General features: G+C 37.6%; 1 long non-coding RNA gene across 1 annotated transcript in view; it reads right to left on the bottom strand.

Moving 5' to 3' along the window:
* Window positions 1-12,508, bottom strand: part of LOC141279562 (uncharacterized) — a 54,332-nt gene extending 41,824 nt beyond the window's left edge. The window contains exons 1-2 of the long non-coding RNA XR_012334040.1: window positions 12,450-12,508; window positions 9,876-9,929 (exon numbers count right to left, since the gene is read on the bottom strand). This is a non-coding gene — a long non-coding RNA (uncharacterized lncRNA). The remainder of the gene's footprint in view (window positions 1-9,875; window positions 9,930-12,449) is intronic.
* Between the last annotated feature and the right edge of the window lie 1,812 nt (window positions 12,509-14,320).

Raw genomic sequence — 14,320 nt, 5'->3', positions numbered from 1 at the left:
TGTTCCATGATAGGGCAGGCTTTTATTTACTTATAACCTTGATTTCAGCTCACAGTTTTTTCTTTTGGTTCTTGGGAATTTACGTTCTCGCAAACTCAGTCATTTTTTAAAATATATTCGTTGTTCAGGATCTATCTGTACTTCAGCAGGATAGCTTTTCAGAATATCTGACCCATAATACTGCCCCAAATGGAGCCCCACTATGAGACCTCTCTTTTCATTAAATTGGACTTCTGTGTAACATATAATCTGGTCTGAAAGCAATCAGTAGGTGAGTACAAGTCTCATTCACATTTCCTAGGCTATGCCCTTGGGCTTTTTAACATCCTAAGAATCTTTAGGGTTTTATGAATCATCTTTCCCGGATTTTCTAAACTGTTGATTGTCGCCAGTGGGGACAGCAGACACAAATAACAAATGCTTATGGTGCTCTATAGCATGTTACCAAGAATGAGGGTTGTGAATTTCTCAGTTCGATGATTCTCTTCTCTTAGCTTAGACAGCCACTGGTCATTAGGCTTTGCATGCTTTACTAACTACTCACTCACTGCATCATGACCAGTGACCACAATCACTACGCCACTAAAACAATTAACTATCTCAGAAGACAACTGAAGTCCAGCTGGCTTTCTCACAGAGCAAATTAACTTTGCTTTAGCATGAGTTCAGTGAAACCTGAAATACTTCTACGAGGTTGAATCACGTAAACTAAGTCGTCCTGTAACAATGATTGCAGATCATGTGTGAGAAGCAGCCTAAAGGGTTCACACGTCAATCAAAGTTTGCATTTCCCACCTGGGATGGAAAACCCAAGCCAGAAAGAAGGCAAAGAAGAGCCCTGGTGCTCGGGTTATTGGGCTATTACCAGGTACCAATATTAAGAGCCACACCTGTCCTGTTTTTTTTTTTTTTTTAGCCATTCTCAATTACATTTAATGGGAATTAAATGGAAATCCCCACACAATTACCATTTCTTGTGTTGTTTCCAGGCTAGATCTCACCAAAGGTGGAAGATTCCCACCTTGAAAAGAGGGGACTAAAACCTAGTAGAGTGGGCATGGGGCTCAGTCAGCCTTGCCTTGGTGCTCAATGACCTTGCCATTGCCTGGTCTCTCTGGTTGTTTCTGACCTGCTCTCTTGGTCCTTCCTGACCTCTTCATCTAGTGGTTCTCAAATTGTTGTCTGCATCAAGATCACAGAGGAACTTCCTAAAAACATTTTTTTAAAAAAATTTCCGATTCCACTTTAAAACTAGTGAGTCCTGAGGATATACCCAGAGAAAACCATAATTCAAAGAGATACATGCACCCCAATGTTCATTGCAGCTCTATTTATAATAGCCAAGACATGGAAGCAACTGAAATGTCCATCAACAGATGAATGGATAAAGAAGATGTGGCGTGTGTGTATACACACACACACACACACACACACACACACACACTGGAATATTACTCAACCATAAAAAAGAATGAAATAATGACATTTGCAGCAACATGGATGGACCTGGAGATTATCATACTAAGTAAGCCAGACAGAGAAAGACAAATATCCTATGACATCGCTTATATGTGGAATCTAAAAAAATAATACAAATGAACTTATTTACAGAACATAAAGCGACTCACAGACATAGCAAACTTATGTTTACTAAAGGGGAAAGGGGGGTGGGGGAGGGAAAAATTAGGAGGTTGGGATTAACATACACATTACTATATATAAACTAGACAACCAACAAAGACCTACTGTATAGCACAGGGAACTACACTCAATATTTTGTAATAACCTAAAAGGGAAAAGAATCTGAAAAGGAATATATATATGTGTATATATATATATGTACATATACACACACACATATATATATAACTGAATCACTGTGCTGTACTCCTGAAACTAACACCATATTGTAAATCAACTATACTTCAATAAAATACAAAATAAAATAAAATGAAAAAACAAAAAACTAGTGAGTGAGAAACTGCAAGTGAGGCCGGGAGTGCTTAGCAAGTTTGTCAGGTGATGACACAGATTGTCCCAGCACTACACATGGAGAAACGCTCTAAGGTCCCTGTTTCTGACTGACTGGGGAGTTACTCTGGCTCTTGGCCTTCTGATATTTGCTCACCTTGTTCACCTGACCTCCTCTGTATGTCTATCTGAACTGATCTATTTGGCCCTGCCCTCTGTTCCCCCTGCACCCTTCATCCAAGTGGGCTGTAGCTTCTTGCTTCAGCTGCTCTGTGACTGAGGCCTGCCTTTTGCATGCGGTGTGGTGTTACGACCCCAGCAGATCACATCTGGGGGAACCGAGGAGTCCAGCTGCTGACGAAAAACCATGTGTGACTTTTCAGGCCTGACTATAGGCAATGACAAAGGCTTTGCTTGGTAGGCCTTACGGGGGATTGGTGCTCTCCCTATGTCAGACTTGGTGCACAGCCAAGGCATTACAGTCTCTGAAGGGCATTTCAGTCAAGAACTGGAGCCCGTCTGGCCAACCCAGGCACATTTCCGCCAAGGCATTCCTCAGGTGCCTCTATGGGGGAGGACTTTGAAGATACTTTTTTCAGACTCTGACTCAGTACCCTGTACTTTTCCACTCCTATCCCTCATTTCCTCCCTGCCTCATGCATGACCAGCACAGTCCCCTATGGGAGAAAATGGAATGGGGGCAGTTGACACCTTTTCCGGGTTTAGACTCTTGCTTCTACCATAGCAGTAAGTGATTAAAGGGTCCACTGTTAATTCTTCTCAGGCCTGTGCTTTAACCAGCTACTCCAACACCTGTCAGCTCAGCTCTTTCTCAAGCTTAGCTAAGCTCCTGACACCAAGAGATCCTGAGCCAAAACCAGTTAGTTTCAGAAACTGTGTGAGATAATAAATATTTGCTATTTTAAGCTGCTAACTGGGGTCATTTGTTATACAGCATTCAATAGCTAATACTAATACTTTTCACTTATCTTAGGTACATCTGGACTTTGAACCATTTCAAAGTGTTTTCACATCTATTATCTCACATCTTCCTAAATATAATAGCTTACATTTACAGAAAACTTACTTTGTGCCAGGCACTGTATTAAGTACTTAGCAGGCAATATCTGAGCAAATTGCCACAACTACTCTGAGATGGGTCCTTTTATTGTCTCTGCTTTATAAGTAAGGAGATCAAGGCACTAGGTGTTCAATAATTTGCCCCAAATTACACAAATAGTAAGTGAAGTCATGATTCAAACCTTTGATCCTACCACTAAAATAAAATAAAGCCCAGAGAAGTGATGCTATTTGTGTAAGGCCATACAGCTGGCTAGTCCTGGAGGCAAAACCAGGAATCTCCTGATTCCCCATCCAGGAGTCTGGGATCACCAGGGGTCGTGAACAGACTTAGAAAACAGTTTTAGCTGCTAGCTGGGCAGAGAGATTTGCTCAGAGGGCAGGTGGTAGGAAATGCACTCGGGTGGCAAAGTCTTATGCACCTGCATCTTCACCTATAGCTGGAACAATAATCTGACTGGATGTAGAATCCTTGCCTTCTGATGAAGTGGATCAAGGCTTCTCCTCACTTCCCAACAACACCAGACAAAAGTCACTTCAGCATGACATGAAAGATAGTGAAGAATAAGGTACACAAAATAAAGATACAGACGGGATTATTCAAGGACACTGTCTCCATGGAAATATGCACCCCAGGGGTGGATGGAGCAACTGCAGAGGAATAGGATTTTAGGGGGATGATTTTCTGGAATTAAGAGTTCACTAATTTAGGCTTACTAAATTGGAATTCATGATAATTCTGGGAAGCACTGAGCTAAAGCTACACACTGTGGTATAACAAGAAGCTGTATTTATCTGCGTATTTATTGGATACTATTGGAAAAGGAATGCTTAAACTATTTGCGATAACAAAATCTTCAAACTTTCAAACTCTTTGAAGCACTTGAAATGCTATGTGGAATAAACCTGACAGGGTTCTAAGGGGAGTTGTCATTAGTATCTGGGGAGTTTGGAGAAAATTCAGATTTCTAGGCTTTCTCTCAGATACTGATTCTGTAGGCTTTTCCTGGGCCTGGGAGTTAATGTCTTAAAGCAACACCAGGTGTTTCAGATGCAACTGATTCATGCATAGTTGTTGGGGGATCTCTGCTAATTACACAACCATGCATCTTATCCATTTATTTATTATTAACTTAGTTATTAACAGATACCTTAAGGACTTCTAGTCTTGTAATAATTGAAATCTAGGAATGCTTTCAAAAATGCCCTGTGAGATATTGGCTCGGTGCTTTGTGACAGCCTGGAGGGGTGGGATAGGGAGGGTGGGAGGGAGGGAGACGCAAGAGGGAAGACATATGGGAACATATGTATATGTATAACTGATTCACTTTGTTATAAAGCAGAAACTAACACACCATTGTAAAGCAATTATACCCCAATAAAGATGTTAAAAAAAAAATGCTCTGTGAAATTTGCAATTACTAGTTGTTCACACTGGAAATTTATCAGTTTATCACCACTGCAGTTATACCAAATTAGTAAAATTTCATTTGCAACTGGCATTCTCCCGCTCCCCACAGGACTTGTAACTATGACAATGTACCTGGTACCTGAAGACTAGGCCCCAGTCCAGGCTCTCACAACAGTCCTTAATCAGTAGAATTTAAGAAACAAATGACCACCACTGTACCTTAGGTCTGGATGTCCTGGAAATTGTCCTTGTACCAAGTTCCTGCCTGAGCCCCAATTCCAATAGCAGCATCCTTGTACCCAGGTCCCAGCATAGGGGTCTTTCCAGATTCCTTTATCAATTTCATCAGTGACTTCTTCGTGTTCTGAACCCAAGGGCTGAAACTCCACCAATGAGCTGGCAATGGGTCTTTTAAGCTTTCTGGCTTGACCTCTGACCCTCACGTGCTACGAGATTGCGCCGATGGTCCAGCTGCCTTCACTGATTACCTTCTATCATCCATTTAAGGAACTTCCTTAATCACCTCCCACCTTCTGCTGGATGACAATTCACTATGGCCCTCCTCCAACCCAGTTCAAGTTCTGATATTGGTTGTGTTTCTTACAGCCTTGGAAAACACCCAAATAGAGTGTTTTTTGAAATAATACCTACGGCATACTTAAGATATATTAAATCTCTTTGGTTGTAATCACTTAAAAAAAAAACCTCTGAATTAATTTAAGAAATAAAATAAACTACCAAAATAAAACCCTCACATTTTTGAATATAACAAAAAAAAAGCAGACTCACAGATATAGACAACAAACTAGTGGTTACCAGTGGGAAAAGGGAAGGGGGGAGGGGCAATAGAGGGACTAGGGGGTTAAGAGGTGCAAACTACTATGTATAAAATAAATAAGCTGCAAGGATGTATTGTGCAACACAGGAAATATAGCCAATATTTTACAATAACTATACATGGACTATAGCCTTTAAAAATTGTGAATCACTATATTGTATACCCGTAACATATAATATTGTACATCAACTATACTTCAATAAAAAAGAAAACCTCACATTTTTAACAGAATTTAAATTTTCTGGTTTTTCGGGTGATTTCTTTGTATTTTATTCAAGTTCATGAATAATGGATCACATTTCTTGTAAGATGTCTCATTACGTTTGCAGCATACAAATATAGTTTCTTAAAATGGCCTCCTGTCAAATACATATGATTTCTATTTGTCTGCTGTTAATGTAATTGACTAAACACTAGATTCCACTGATTATGCTTTCCCTTGTAAGCCACTTACTTTATAGGCATAAGCAGCTGTGTTTATGCTTCTGTCATTTGGGTTTCATTATGAAGTTTTCAGCACAGGATTCAAAAGCAATAGTCAGTCTAAGCACCCAGGCACCAACGGGCAGTTCTTTACCAATTAAAGCAGTATGCCGTCAACACTTGTGTATGTCATGTAGAAGGATACACAGATGCACATAAAACCACTGCAAGCACAATGATTGTGAATTTGAACAGGAAGAAAAACACTGTTAACTCTTCAGGAAGGAATTGATCAACAAAGACCTGAATTTAACCAAGACCATAAATGCTTCCTCTCCTGCCCCTCCCTCAACTGAGAAGTATGAAGAGTTTTGTTTTTTAACATAGGTGTGTGGTATAAATATTCAGAAAGGTGGAGTTAAGAGAGGCAGGCAGACGGAAGGGAAAGGGAGAAAGCAGCCACCAAGCAGATGAGGAGAAAATCCATGCAGAGAAACGGCAGGTAAAGGAGCCAAGGGAAGGACACTGAGGGGAACCGACAAAGGTACAGGAGAAACATTGTGGCAAAGAAGCTCCGTAGTCACCAAGGAAGTGTCTGTTAGCCAAACCTCTGTGACACGTGATTACAGTTATTTATTTCGACAACCTCTTGAAGAATAATAGAGGAAGGGCTGGTTTAAAACCTGGTCTGCCTTCCACCATTAGCGTAACCTACGCCAGTTCCACAGCCTCTGCAGGATTCAGTTTCTCCATTTGTAAATAATGGGTAGCAGGTGGCCAGGTTTGGGTGAGGATTAAACGAGATAACAAAGTAGTATTGGTTAAGAAGCTAGGCCTTGTGATCAGCTGCATAGTTTAAATCCCAGCTTCTAGCTGGGGGACCTTGAGCAAGTAACTCACCTGTGGGGCTTAGTTCCTTATCTTTAAAACATGGATAATAAAAATAATGCCTACGTCCATGTGGCTGTTATGAGGATTGACTGGAAAATCACGTGTAAAACATGACGAACAGGTTAGAACAGTGCCTGGCATTTTGTTAGCACTCAATAAACACTGACGCTTAGGAATAAAAGCAGGTGTGAAGAGTATGGTATCGATGAGGATGTCTCCGTCTTGGGAGGGCAGACACCATTTTGCTTTTTTTTTTTAAAATACATCTTTATTGGAGGATAATTGCTTCACAATACTGCGTTAGTTTCTGTTATACAACAAAGTGAATCAGCCATATGCATACATATATCCCCATATAACAAATGGTGTATGCTAACGCATATATATGCTTCTTTTTTTTTTTTTGCGGTACGCGGGCCTCTCACTGTGTGGCCTCTCCCGCTGCGGAGCACAGGCTCTGGACGCGCAGGCTCAGCGGCCATGGCTCACGGGCCCAGCCGCTCCGCGGCATGCGGGATCTTCCCGGACCGGGGCACGAACTCGTGTCCCCTGCATCGGCAGGTGGACTCTCAACCACTGCGCCACCAGGGAAGCCCTATGCTTCTTTTTTTACTCCTAGTATCCTGCTGGCACATCGCGAGCGTTTACCGAACATGTATTATGCCATCAGAAATGATAGAAAGCTTTTCTTTTCACACTGATGTTTTGCACTCTTATGTTAACAACACTTACCTTTGCCTTGTGTATTGTTGATTAGATGATTATCCAGGTTTTCAACTGTTCTTTTCTTTGGAAAATGCTATTTAATTGCACAAGAAATCTTCTCTTGGTTTAAGAAAAGAATGATGCCTAAAACCCAATTCTAAGTTCCAACTCTAATCCTGGTTCTTCTCCCCAAACAACCATTTTATTGACTTTGGTGAATATCCTTTCACACCTTGTATTTTACATACATGTATGAACTTAATGTGTGTACCTTTCTTATTCAGGATCCCACCAGAGGAACAGAACATTCTAATGTCCATTGGATCAATAGTAATGGCCCTTCTTTCATTTCTGATAGTAGTAATTTGGTCTTGTCTTTTTTCTTGGTTACCTTGCTAGAGGTTTATCAATTTTTTTTTTTATCTTTTCAAAGAACCAGCTTTGATTTAGTTAATTTTCTCTATTAATTTATTTTCAATTTCATTGATTTATGCTCTAATTTTTGTCATCTATTTTTTTCTTCTTGCTTTAGGATTATGTTACTCTTCTTTGTCTAGTTTCTTAAGGTGGAAACTTAGATTACTGATTATAGATCTTTCTTGTCTAATATATGCATTCAATTCTATAAAATTCCCTCTAAGCACTACTTTTGCTGCATTTCACAATTTTGACAAGTTCTGTTTTCATTTTTATTCTCCTCAAAGAATTTTTAAATTTCTCTTGAGCCTTCTATAACCCAAATTTTATTTAGAAGTCTGTTGTTTAATCTCCAAATATTTGGGGATTTTCTGGCTCTCTTTCTGCAATTGATTCTTACTTTAATTGCATTGTGGTCTAAGAGCCTACTTGGCATGATTTCTATACTTTCAGATTTGCTGAGGTGTGTTTTATTTGTATTAATTACCAGAATGTAGTCTATCTTGGTGAATGTTCCATGTGAGCTTGAGAAGAACGTGTATGCTGCTGTTGTTGGATGAAGTGTTCGATAAATGTCAATTAGATCCAGTTGATTGACATTACTGTTCAGTTTAACGACATCCTTACTGATATTCTGCCTGTTGGAACTGTCAGTTACTGATAGAGCGGTGTTGAAGTCTCCAACTATAACAGTAGATTTATCTATTTTTCCTTATAGTTCTATCAACTTTTGCCTCATGTATTTTGACACTCTGTTGTTAGGCAAGTAGACATTAAGGATTTTTATGTTTTCTTGAAGAATTGATACCTTATCCTTATATAATGCCCTTCTTTATCCCTGATAATTTTCCTTGCTCTGAAGTCTGCTTTGTCCGAGATTAATATAGCTACTCCAGCTTTCTTTTGATTGCTGTTAACTGTGGTATATTTTATTTCATTCCTTTACTTTAAATTATCGACATCTTTTTATTTAAAGTGGTTTCTTGTACACATACAGTGGATCTTATTTTTGTATCCACTCTGATGGTTTCTGTATTTTAATTGGTTTATTTAGCCCATTCACATTTAAAGTGATTATTGATATTGTTGGATTAATATTGGCCATATTTGTATCTGTTTTCTATTCATTGCCGTTATTGTTGTTGCTGTTATTTGTTGCTGTTGTTCTTCCTCTTCCTCTTTCTCTGCCTCTTCTTTTTATTTACTCTTTTTCTGCCTTCTCTGATTTCTGCTTTTAATTGCATATCAATAGCCTTTCTTAAAATGTTTTTAGTTGTTGTCCTAGAGTTTACAAGATACATTTACAACCAATACAAGTCCACTTTCAAATAACACTGTACAGCTTCATGAGTAGTATGGGTACCTTCTAACAGAATATTCCTAATCCCTCCTGTCCCCTGTAACATCGCTGTCATTTACTTCACTTATCCATACGCTACAATCACCAAATACATTGTTGCTATTATTATTTTGAACAAATTTTTATCTGCAGGATTAGTGAAAAAAAAGAAAACAATTTTATTTTACCTTCATTTATTCTTTCTCTGACACACATCCTTTCTTTATGAAGATCTAAATTGCTGACCCATATTATTTGTCTTCCTTCTCAAGAGTTTCTTTTAACATTTCTTGCAAGGCAAGTCTACTGGCAATAAATACCCTCAATTTTTGTTTGCCTGAGAAGGTGGTAATTTCTCCTTCACTTTTGAAAGATAATTTCACTACATACAGACTTTTAGGCTGGTGGTTTTCAGCCTTACTAGGGTAGCTCTAGAATAGACTTTCTCTAACAGCATAGGCCTTGGTCTTAAGGCCTGGCCTTTGTGGTGCCTCATCTGGGTGCCTGTCATTCGTCAACATTCTTTCTGGGCTGGAACTCCAATGTCTCCCAGATTCTTTGTTTCAATCTCTACCTCACAGCAAATGCTCTCTGGTGAGCCTGTGTCATCTTACCCAGAACTTCTGTGCCCTCCCTGACTCTGCTCCCTCTTCAATTCCTACCCTGCACATTCCGGTGACTATATCTACCCCAATTCTTATTCTTCTAACTGGGACTTCCATGCTCTGCTCAGACTTTAGCTCACTAAGCCACAATTAAGTGTCTCCAGGCAGAGAGCTGGAATGATTATGGGATATTACCTGATGAGTTTTCTTTTCAGGGATCACTATCTTGTGCTGTCCCTTGTCCAATACCTGAAAACAATGGCCTCATATATTTTACACAGTTATATGGTTTTTTATAACATAAACCCTAATCTAGTGCCAATTACTCTGTAATAATCAGAAGCAGAAATGCTTCTTATTCGTTACTGTTTTCCCATTATCTGGCACAGTTCTTGGCATATAGAGGCAATCAGGAAGAAATTGACACATGAAATGATACGTAAATCAGTGAATTCAGGGAAGGGAGAAAATAGAGGAAAGGGAGAAAGAATGAATTTGAGACAGTTTGGGAGGAGTGACGATATCAATGTATTCAAGCAAATGAAACCTTTTAGTATGGAATCTGACTCAAACTCAGAACATTTAGGAGTTAGGCTTAATATCTCTGGGGGGAAAACTTACTCAGTAATGGCTCAGGTATTCTCCATTTGTCAATATAATACTTACTGAAAAGCCTGAGCCAAGATTTCTGGTTTGAAATTCACCTTACATATCATATAATTAATAAACTAGTTCCAAGATAAATCAAGGCATATATGTATTTTATAATATTCTGATTTATAGTAATTGTTAGATTTCAATGTTCTACTCATGTGTAGTTTTGAATGTTGTCAACTGACAGGATAGTGCCAGATTTTGAAATCTTTTTTTTTTTTTTGCGGTACGCGGGCCTCTCACTGTTGTGGCCTCTCCTGTTGCGGAGCACAGGCTCCAGACGCGCAGGCTCAGCGGCCATGGCTCACGGGCCCAGCCACTCCGCGGCATGTGGGATCTTCCCGGACTGGGGCACGAACCCGTGTCCCCTGCATCGGCAGACAGACTCTCAACCACTGTGCCACCAGGGAAGCTCTTGAAATCTTTTAAGTTTTGAGGAAATCGATCTGTTTTTAAGGATTTTTAAAACTTTGCTCCCTACTTCAGACATATTTTTCTGGGCATTATAATCAATCAATTAATTATGTCATTAAGATACATTATCATTACTATGTGATGAAGTAATCAATTTGCTTTTTAGAGATAAATTTTAGAAGAATAATTTAACCAGTCTTTTATTTTTGTTCATCCTTTTACTTTTTTAAAGCATATTTAGATGAGCTTATATAAAAATAAGACAATACTTTTTTCCTAAACCATTTTCTTCAAGCTATTTATTTCTATAACATCAGGTAGTTATATGTTTTCAAGGTAAAATCTCTAGACGCTGCAGTTAATTTAAATAAAAGCCATTTCATTCTTTTTGCGTCTAATTTTATTTCTCAATTAATAAGCTCTGATTTATCTCTTACATTGAAAATACTGTCTTGCTAATATTTTCTGAAAATGAAATGAATATATATCACAGAAAATTTTTAAATATGATATTATTATAGAAAAGGCAGAAGATCTTTTCTTAAATGTAAGCATAATCCAGTGAACTATTTAAGGGTGATAAGAATATTTTATAATGAAGAAAATAAGATAAAGAAAACAAGAAAGAAAGAGATTTGCAGATAAGGAATTAGGATTGAAGGGTAAGCACCTGACCTGACTTTAAAAGTCTCCAGCTACTCGCCTATTATAAAACCTTGTGGCTCAGGTAGTGGGAGAATTTAAGTCAAAAAATTTTTTTGTCTTGAATAATATTTTATTTCCAAGTAAAGATTGAAGGAGACAGGGAAAGTTATCTTTGGGTAGTCTTGAAGGAAACAACAAAAATTATTCATTTATAGAAACTGGACTTCAGGGAAAAATTATGTGAAGAAGAATAGCCTGAAGAAGAGACAGTTGAATAGGAAGGTCCAACATCCTTCAAAGGTATGTACCTGTGTTAGAAAAGATCCTAAGTGCAGAGATAGAGGAAACAGATGAGAAAGGCCTGACCTAGAGACCAGATGTTCCCTAAACCTCATAGCACAGGTAAACCTACTGATATTGACACTGTCTTGCTTGATAATATTTCAAAAGTGCAATTAAAAAGATGTTCGCTTAAAGGAGCTGAAATAGTGGGTAGACTGAGACAAAACAAAGAAAAACTAAGATACAAGCTCAGTTCATGTGTCAGACACATTTAAATCATTCCAGCTTAATTTTTGTAACCAAAAATACCAAATACCAGTATCATAAAGTACAATATTGTTAATATCATGGTTGCTGTAATATAAATTGCCAAGTAGAAGTACCAGTTGAACTTGACTGTTTTCCAAGGAAGATATTGTTGCAGAAAAAGCACATGAATGGCTCTCTTTTGGCACACTACATACATGGTGGCCTTTAATTTCTCCTTTCCCTGCTTCTCATTCTTTTCTCCTTTGCTCAGTATCGCTCTTCTGAGTCTCCAAAAGGAAACAATTCGAAAGAGAAAGGCATTTATTTTTATTGCCTTATGGAAGTCTGTTGCAGCTTATAGTCTATTTTAAAACATAATTCAATCAAAATATTACATCTTTTTTATCTGGGTGGAGAACTTATAGTGATTTCTATTCTTTATTCTTCCTTGGGTTTTTCCAAGTTTTCTACAATGATCATACACTACCTCTACGATCATAAGCAAATAAATTTAAAGGAACTTACGGATTTATTTCTCTCATTCCAGTTAGGCACTTTATGATTCTATTGTCTCTTTGATACTCTGATCACACCTCTTTTAAAAATCTGGAATTAGTTAAAAAAATTATTTAGGGAATTCTAAATAAATTGTTTGGCTTAAAGACATTATAATTGAGCACATTTGGTAAATTGAGGATCAAACACAGCAATCTCTCCCAGGTTTAGGGGGAGGGAAGGACAATGAGGGGAAAGTTTTATACTACAGAGTGATACTTGTAAAGATCTTCCCAAAATTTAAGAATTCTAAAAATAAAATGGATAGTGAAATAGAGAGAAAACCATTTAGAAAAATTCTGAGTAGAGCTGAAATGAACTAAGGCTAATCAGTAGTTTTGTAATTGCAAGACAGAATGCCTTATGCCCTGAGAAAACCATAATTCAAAAAGAGTCATGTACCATAATGTTCACTGCAGCTCTATTTACAATAGCCAGGACATGGAAGCAGCCTAAGTGTCCATCGACAGATGAATGGATAAAGAAGATGTGGCACATATATAAAATGGAATATTACCCAGCCATAAAAAGAAACAAAATTGAGTTATTTGTAGTGAGGTGGATAGACCTAGAGTCTGTCATACAGAGTGAAGTAAGTCAGAAATAGAAAAACAAATATTGTATGTTAATACATATATATAGAATCTAAAAAAAAAAAAAAAAGGTCATGAAGAACCTAGGGGCAAGACGGGAATAAAGACGCAGACCTACTAGAGAATGGACTTGAGGACAAGGGGAGGGGAAGGGTAAGCTGGGACAAAGTAAGAGAGTGGTAGTGTATATATGGACATATATACACTACCAAATGTAAAATAGATAGCTAGTAGGAAGCAGTTGCACAGTACAGGGAGATCAGCTCGCTGCTTTGTGACCAGCTAGAAGGGTGGGATAGGGAGGGTGGGAGTGAGCGAAACACAAGAGGGAAGAGATATGGCGATGTATGTATATGTATAACTGATTCACTTTGTTATAAAGCAGAAACTAACACACCATTATAACGCAATTATACTCCAATAAAAATGTTAAAAATTAATTAAAAATTTAAAAAAAGACGGAATGTCTGATGAGATTGTAAGAGTTTACATAAGGTGTTAGCCTCCAAGAAATTAAGAAAATCAGTTATATTCTGATACATTAATACAAGGTGGAGGAAAAAGCTAAGTTGAAATGATTTTAAAGTTTTCAGGTTTTATTGTTACTACTATAAAGAACAAAGCAATAAGATTATATCTGTATCGAGAGAGATCATAGTTCTTGGTATACATACCACATATAGTGAATTGTTTCCATGTTCATTCTGTTTTCAATCAGAATATTTTTTATTATTCTTTTACCTGAAAAAATAGTGGATAATTTTGTCATTGGTGAGTCATGAAAGCCTTATTATTAGATACAGAAGATGGTCCTGGAGTTCTTTGTGTTGTCTTTGAAAACTTGCATCATTATAAATTTTCTATATCATATCATTTTTATACTTCAGTATTTGTTAGCAGTGTTCAATTTCAAACTGTGAATTTTTTTCTTTAGTAATGATTATTCAGTATGTGTTTTGTTGAAATGCTAAACAACCATCTGACATAAATTTGTTTTCTAAGAAATAATAATTTCCATAATATTTTAACACACCACTATAAGCAGAATCTTTTAACAAATTGGGTAGCAAATGTAAATGCAAATAAACACTTGATTTTACTGCTACATTTCAGATTAGCCCTGCTTATTAATTCAGTAAGATAGCGAGCTGCCCCTTTCAACAAAAGTACTTTACTTACATCACTGAACTATCACTAAATACAGAAATGCCTACGTTATAAAATAACTTATATTCAGACCAGTACTTT

Source organism: Tursiops truncatus, chromosome 9, assembly GCF_011762595.2.
Source record: "Tursiops truncatus isolate mTurTru1 chromosome 9, mTurTru1.mat.Y, whole genome shotgun sequence".
In the NCBI taxonomy this organism is placed as follows: Eukaryota; Metazoa; Chordata; class Mammalia; order Artiodactyla; family Delphinidae; genus Tursiops; species Tursiops truncatus.
This window is presented reverse-complemented; position numbering and strand designations above follow the sequence as displayed.